The sequence below is a fragment of the Zingiber officinale genome, chromosome 4B (assembly GCF_018446385.1).
Source record: "Zingiber officinale cultivar Zhangliang chromosome 4B, Zo_v1.1, whole genome shotgun sequence".
NCBI classification, from domain to species: Eukaryota; Viridiplantae; Streptophyta; class Magnoliopsida; order Zingiberales; family Zingiberaceae; genus Zingiber; species Zingiber officinale.
In genome coordinates this window covers 112035734-112043119 of record NC_055993.1, presented here as the reverse complement: position 1 = coordinate 112043119, position 7386 = coordinate 112035734, and the positions used below count along the sequence as shown (strand labels likewise).

The 7386-nt window shown below is 43.0% G+C and overlaps 1 long non-coding RNA gene across 1 annotated transcript; it reads right to left on the bottom strand.

Moving 5' to 3' along the window:
* Nucleotides 1–222: 222 nt before the first annotated feature.
* LOC121977852 lies at nt 223–2184 on the bottom strand. Its single transcript, XR_006111062.1, has 4 exons — nt 2122–2184; nt 1766–1847; nt 1487–1519; nt 223–305 (listed from the first exon to the last, which is right to left on the bottom strand). It is a non-coding gene; the product is annotated as an uncharacterized LOC121977852 (long non-coding RNA).
* Nucleotides 2185–7386: the final 5202 nt, after the last annotated feature.

Here is a 7386-nt window from a genome sequence, read left to right as displayed (position 1 = left end):
CCTTCTTGGTTGCTATAACTTTGTTTGGCACTCTCGGAGCAAAAAAAAAAGGAGTGTAAATAACATATTTATATAAAGACTGACTTTGATTCATTAACACAGTGTAATTACCTACATCTTTTGCAGTTTGCAAAAATTGATGTTTCAAATCAAAGAGAGGATTAGGATTTTATGAAGTTGATGGATTACCTTATATGTAAGGGAAAGTGCAACTCCAACTATAAATCAGCAAGTGATATGCCATTCCAAGGACTATGATTGACAGTTGGAAGAAATCCTCCAGCATAATCTACAAATATCATGAGCTGCAATGAACAGATTTGTTGGTCACTACTAGCATCAAAGACATTTTACGCATAGGACAGAGAAGTGCATATGCATAAACAAAAAATGGTGCTCGTAGTTGTGATTAAAAAAAAACAATCTAGATTATTGGTTTAAACAAAAGACTTCCATCTTGGCTAGCAAAGCACCTGCAAAATAGGTAGAACAAGATAAGAACATGTTTCTAGTGGTCAGTAGCAATCATCCTTCCCCAACTCTGCAAACAAAAATGGAGTTGGGAACAATATTTAACAAATAAATGGTACAAAAAAACGCGAAGAGTATCCTAAGCATCATTGTCAAAAAAAGCATTTAAGTATACTAAGAGCATAAGCTTATATAAGAAAAAATGATAGACTGTCAGATTATCTGTATCTTACTATGAGTGTGCCATGAAGCAAGAGACAGCCACAGCTGATAACTTTGCTGTATTATACTGAAGTCCGAGATTCCTCATTTATTACTTTATCCTTTGTGCCATAAGTATGTATTATACAGCAGTTGATTCCAAAACAATATCTGTTGTCAGATTAAAGTACATTTATTATTATTTAATTTAAAATTTTATCTGATCAATTTTTGTAATCTCTAATCTACACTCTTCCTTTTTTTCTCGATATAGTATATTCTTTTGGCAGTGTTTACTTAGAGTGGGAAAAATAGAAGTGATATGAAATGGTCTAAACTCTAAAGTGAAAAGAAAAGAAAAGAGTTGTGTTATCTTTATCTTATTTCCACTCTATCTCATTTAATTTGTTTAGTAATACGGAATTGGAGGAAGAGAAATATTTTTGTTCAAACCATGCGATTCTAGTACTCTAAACAATGTTTATGATAGAATAAATAAGTAAATGAAAGACATCAAAAAGGAAAGACATTCTTTCTGCAATATTCTAACTAGAACGAAGCATAACAGAGATTAAGGGAAAAAACGATGAAGGTGAGGCATTAGTTAATTACTGTTCAATCAGATTAAGGGAAAAAATCCCAAGTCATACATATTTAAATGCAACCTCAAGAGAACCGTATTCTAGATCTCTCATTAGCAATCCATATATTACTCTGAACTATTATCATTCAGATTGATTAAATGAGCACAATTTAGATGATGAACTATCCGGATCGGCTAAAGAGGGAAGAATGAAGACTTTTATTTATTTACCTCCAGGACATGTTGCCACTCTTTTCCAGTGAACTGCAAAAAAAAAAAAAAAAAATTTAAATTGATAAGAAAAGTTGGATGAATGCATTTCCTCAAGGATCGTAAAAAGTGCCAGTAAGAGGAATTCTTAAAAGGAAAATGCCTACAGTCTGTTGCCTGTTTTCAAAATAAGGATCTTTCATCTATCTACCAAAGTTTAGTGCTAGCCTTGATCATTCTTAGGCTAATTTTTCTGAGTGATTAAATGAAAGATCATCAAGTTTTGGACTACTTACTGACCTTGTGAAGAACAATGTCAAAAGGACCTTGATCCAGAAGAGACCGGCTCTGATCAATGGCCACAAATATAATCCCTTTCTTCCTGCATGTCTCAATATATGAACATTGAAATGGAAGCGATTTGCAAATCCGATGCAATAAAAATTAATCAGTCTCATCAAAAAGTCAGCAGCATAGCATAGATCAGGGACAAATCAGATGCAATTTGTAAACAATGAACTAAACCGTTAGCGATGTAATTAATTAATGTCTAACAGAAGAAAACTTGAAAAGAAAAAAAAAATCTGATTGAACATTGTTTAGAGTACTGGTTGGAATTAGGGAAAAAACGATGAAGGTGTTATCGTGTGACTGACCTGCCTTTGTTTGCTCTTATTTGTTTTTCTTGGAGTTTAGGAGGCTAGGTGAGAAAGATCCTGACGAGAAAGATCACAACATAATACACAAAAAATAAAAACAAATAAAATAAATCTAACCTGAGAAAGATCTCGACGAAGATGTTCAAGTCAGTGGAGGGCTTTGGCGGAGAGGACTTAGGGTTTAGGGCTTCGGTGGAGAGGGCTTCGGCGGAGGAGTTCGTGTGAGAGGGCTTCGGTGGAGGAGTTCGTGTGAGAGGGCTTCGGTGGAGGAGTTCGTGTGAGAGGGCTTCGGCAGAGGAGATCGCATGAGAGGGCTTCGGCGGAGGAGTTCGCGTGAGAGAGAGGTCGTGCGACTTTAGGTTTTTTGCGTGAGAGAAAGGTGCGCGCGACTTGGTTTTTGCGTGAGAGTTGAAAATTTTAGCTAAGTATTGGTGGGAAAATTATCATAGACATCGGATTTTAAAAACCGATGTTAAAATCGGTGTCTATTAACGAAAAAATGGGCGCTCATAGACATCGCCTAAAAAACCGATGTCTATGAGCGAAAATCTGCGCTCATAGACACCGGTTTTTGGAAAAACCGGTGTAAAATACTCAAAGACATCGGTTTTTGTTTAAAACTGTTGTTGTTCCACTGATGTCTATGAAGGTTTTTGTTGTAGTGTCCATTACCTGTGCATGCTTTGATTGTTTCCTGTTTGCATTCATGTTTATACCTTCAGATTACTTATGATCATAAAGGTAATGACATACCATGCCATAGGATATACCTGACTTATTTGATACCATATCTGACTTGTGTACTTAGATTTTCTGATTTGATCCATGTATATTTTTTGTACATATTTTATGGAGGTACATATGGTCAGGAGCTTCATGCTTAGTGTCATGCATCATCTGCATGATTGCATGCTAAGCGATTAGTAGCTCCATTATTGTTGAGCACATAGCCAGTTACATAGATCTGCACACACCACCACTCATGGATTAGTGGTATATCAGGCAGGGTGTGTGGCAGTTTTGCTGTTAGGCTCTGCTGGTCTGGTGACTCAGCGTGGTAGCCGACAGACAGTTCTGCTCTGTTAGGCTCCGCTAGTCTGGAGACGCAGCGTGGTAGCCGACAGACAGTTTGCTCTGTTTGGCTCCATTGGTCCGCTCATGGGTAGTGTGATGCAGCGTGGTAGCCGGCAGGGATCCCTCCTCTGGACTTGCTCAGGGAGATGAGAGCATTGAGCTCCCCCACTTATGATTTGGGGTAGGAGGATAGGTGTACTCTGACAGCATCCCGTCCACTCGGTCACTCATCAGGAGCAGTGATGGCAGAGTGCACGGTTGTCACAGCCCTACCCACTCGGTCTCACCATCGTGTGTGAGATGGTTGACTGGCAGTAGGGGTGACCAGGATATGTCATTGGCATCATACGCATTGATGCATTTATTGCTTGTGTTTGCTGCACTTATATGATGCATATTGTATGGATGCATTTGTTTGACATGCATACAAGATTTCTATACCTCTCGGGTTATTATCCATACACCAGGTCCTGGTTAGTACAGTTGTTCTCCTATTTATTTCAGTTTGCATTTATCCTTCTTATATCAGGAGACTGTACGCATGATTAGTGCTATTTGTTATTTTCTTTATTATGCATATCAGTAGTTACCCGCTGAGGAGTTGATTCACCCCGTGGTTATTACTATTTTCAGGTTGAGGCTGTCCGGAGGAGTTCCAGTCGCTAGTCCTCTGCAGATCGCGAGGATGTGTGTTTTTATCTTTTGGTTTTCTTATTACTATCTAGACTTGTTCTGGTTTTTGACACTTGGATATTGTATGGTTTTATTGTCGATGGGTTTTATTGGATATGTTTTGCTACATGCCTGCCTGGACGGCAGAAGAGGTGAGTTGATTATATCGTTGTGATTTGTGTTTTATGGGTGTAGTGGAGTAGGATATAAGTTTTGAGCTTTATGGGTGTAGTTGAGTAGGATTTTTGACTTGGTTTTTCGTTATCATTGCATTTGTTTAGTTTTTTACCATTAACTGTGTGGATGCTTGCTTATTTTACTTTTATGTTATATGTATGTTCCGGCCGTGTTGGCCGAGGTATCTGGATGATGTAGTAAAGTTTCAGATTATCACCCTTACAGGGGAGATGCTGCCAAAATTTCTTCTGGCAGGGACTACCTGGGGCGTGATAATTCATTTGGTATCAGAGCCAAGTTTTCTGATGCTTGGTTTTCGTATTGTTGGTTTTGCGAGCCAGGTTTGCGAGTCAAACTGGTATTTTCGGATTTGTACGGATTTCTTTTATGTTCGTGTTTCGGAATTCTGTTTTGGATTTGTATGGATTTCTGTTGATTTTCTCGTACGGAATTTTGAGGTTATAAAATGGGGACTGGACAGCGACGGGACATCTCCAGACAGAAAATAGGTATAAAGGTAATTTTTATAATTTTGTTACTTGTAGTAATATCTGTGATATAACTTAACAGATATGAGGAGATCTACACGAGTAGCTGCGAGACGTGGTGCTGGACGACCACGTAAGAGGACTTTGGAATCTCTGGCAACGGACTCGCCAGAGATCCCTACTGGGTTTGAGCCTGTCAGTCAGGGACAGACTCAGGATACTGCTGGCACGTCGGGCTCTCAGACCCCGATGGCTCCTTTAGAGGTACCTACCTCGGCTGCACCCGCTGTACCCACCCCTACCGTATTTACGGTACCACCAGGGTTACCACTGGCATACCCGGCACCTGCTCCGGTCGAGCCTATGGCATACCAGGCACCACTTCCTCTTGGACCTACAGTGTACCCAGCACCCGCACCAGCGATACCGGTTGCTCCATTTTCAGTACCACCACCTATCGTACCTCCAACCGCGGCCACCCATATCGACCATGCAGTACCACCAGCGGTATATGCCCCAGTTTATGTAGCAGCACCGGGAGTACCTGCCCCGTGCCCCGGTCTATCCAGCGGTACTACCTGTAGCATCAGCTCCAATGGTTCCGCCAGTTCCTGCAGTCGTCCCTACACACCTCACTGATATTGTCGCGACACGAGCCCGGATCCCAGCATTGGTAGAGTCGATGAAGAGTCGATTCACACTCTTTCGAGGAGAGCTTGATTTGAGCGTGGCCCAGTCCTGGATAGAGACCATGGAGCGGACCTTCTTCTACATGGCTTGCTCCGAGTGGGAGAAAGCAGAGCTGGCTGCTTTCCATTTACGGGATGAGGCCGACACCTGGTGGGTTACGCAGCGTTCCATCATAGGTGAGTAGAACATCACCTAGGCCAGATTCAGAGTATAATGCAGAGTTTAACCGATTGGCCAGATTTTGTCCAGAACTAGTTGCTGAGGACAGTTTCCGTATGCAGCAGTTTATTCAGGGACTGGATGGGCACATGCAAGTAAAGCTTGCCGATTTTGGGAACGCATCTTACATAGAGACACTGGACTGAGCCCTGATGATAGAGTCAGCTCACCAGAGAGCGTACCCGGACAAGAAAAGGAAGCAGACAGGTCAGACATTTGGATAGATCCAGCAGCCATAGGCTACACAGCAGTAGAGTGGTCGCAGTCGGCCAGGTCAGGGTACTTCTGGGGCTTTTGGTCAGCCTTAGAAGTCAAGGCGGTCTTCATCAGGACATTTCTGGCCTCCTCAGCAGACCCGGAAACAACCCGCCAGTGACATCCACTGCGCCCGGTGTGGATCCAGAGAGCACACCACATCAGCTTGCACCCTAGGACAGTCAGTTTGCTATTATTGCAAACTGCCTGGGCACATGAGCCGAGATTGTTCGCTGAAGGCTCAGCATATTGCTTCCGGAGTTTCTGGTCATGGAGTTCAGCTCAGTCAGCCAGGGACTCAGCGAGGAGGGCACAGAGCCCAATCTTCACATCGTCAGCAGATGACAGCTCCCCCTGCAGCTGCTGCTTATGGCATGTATGGACAGGAGCACCCTAGTGCCCTCATGGTACCACAAAGTTCTGTCATGGGACCCCCGTATCAGCTGCAGCCTCAGCCCCTAGTCCAGTATCTACAGCCCCAGCCACTGGTTCAGTACCAGACGCAGTCCCAGCTACTAGTACGGTATCAGTCGCATCCCTTACATCCACCTCTGGCACAATCTCCAGCACCGCCTCAGTGGTAGGTTCCTACCCAGATGTAGCAGCCGCTGGCAGTGTTACCACCTCTATCGCCGCCAGAGACTGGACATATTCATGCGATCACCAGAGAGGATGTGCAGCGGGCCGACGGATCCATTTTCCGAGGTATGATTTCTATTTATTCTTTATCTGCTGATATGCTGATAAATACTGGTAGCTCGCATTCTTTTATATCTCGTACCCTTATGAGGGAGATTGGTATATTACCCACCTTCAGACCGCAGCGACTGACCGTGTCTCTACCATTCGGTGATGCTTTGGACATCACCCAGGAGGTCAAAGATTGCCCGTTAGACTTTGGCAACAAGATACTTACGGTAGATCTTTTAGTACTGGAAATGGTCAACTTTGATATTATTCTTGGCATGGATTGTTTGTCAGCCTATCATGCCACTGTTGATTGCCAGACGAGGGTGGTTACATTCCGGCCTCCGAACCAACCCTCGTGGGATTTCACTAGCATCAGAGACGACGTCATATCAACTATTTCGACGATTCAGGCTCAGAAATTGCTGTCACATGGCTGTCAGGATTTTCTATTATCTTTGATTCGTACTAAAGACGGAAGTAGTTCTCAACTCTCCAACGTTCCAATAGTCTGAGAGTATCCGGATGTATTTCCAGAGGAGCTACCAGGTTTGCCTCCCAGAAGGCAAGTGGAGATTGTTATTGAGTTGATTCCGGGGACCGCACCAGCATCGAAAGCTCCATACCATATGGCACCAAAAGAGTTGAACGAACTGAAGGTTCAACTCCAGGAGCTTTTAGACAGGGGATTTATACGCCCTAGTGCTTCTCCATGGGGTTCTCCGGTATTATTTGTCAAGAAAAAGGACGGTACTCTGAGGTTGTGCATTGATTACAGACAGCTGAATGTAGTGATCGTCAGGAATAAGTACCCCTTACCACGGATTGAGGATTTATTTGATCAGCTCAGAGGTACCATAGTGTATTCTAAGATTGATCTACGGTCCGGATATCATCAGCTGAGAGTCAAAGAATCTGATATTCAGAAGACAGCATTTCGTACTAGATACGGCCATTATGAGTTTTTGGTAATGCCATTTGGGCTTACCAATGCAACAAC